Source organism: Malurus melanocephalus, unplaced genomic scaffold (assembly GCF_030028575.1).
Source record: "Malurus melanocephalus ecotype Western Australia unplaced genomic scaffold, MMel_1.1 scaffold_110, whole genome shotgun sequence".
Taxonomy (NCBI): domain Eukaryota; kingdom Metazoa; phylum Chordata; class Aves; order Passeriformes; family Maluridae; genus Malurus; species Malurus melanocephalus.
In genome coordinates, this window is record NW_026623342.1 from 525,608 (window position 1) to 525,966 (window position 359).

At 33.4% G+C, this 359-nt stretch overlaps 1 protein-coding gene across 1 annotated transcript in view; it reads right to left on the bottom strand.

Annotated features, from left to right (window-relative positions):
- Positions 1-359, bottom strand: part of LOC130575519 (gamma-aminobutyric acid type B receptor subunit 2) — a 39,293-nt gene that overhangs the window by 25,689 nt on the left and 13,245 nt on the right. The gene's annotated exons all lie outside the window — the stretch shown is intronic.

The window sequence follows — 359 nt, forward strand, 5'->3', positions numbered from 1 at the left end:
GCACCACTTAGCACCAGAGCCTACAGACTACAATTTGCTCAGTACATTTATTGAACATGGCCCAGTAAAGAGCCACAAACTTCTTATAAATACTCACTTGAAAAAACTAACATAAAAAAATAAAAAGACTACATTTTGCCTTGCAAATGTTTCAGACATCCAACTGCATATGCATCTAATTTGGGGTAATAAGTTATGTTTACACAAGGAACTTAAAATGAATGCAACTGAACATTTTACTTCAAAATATCAAATGCATGCCCTAGTACTTGAGGCTTCTTTAGAGCAAGCTTATGTAAAAAACAGTTTTCCTTTCATTAAAGACCTGTCATATTCATGTCTAAAGCTTAAATCTGCAA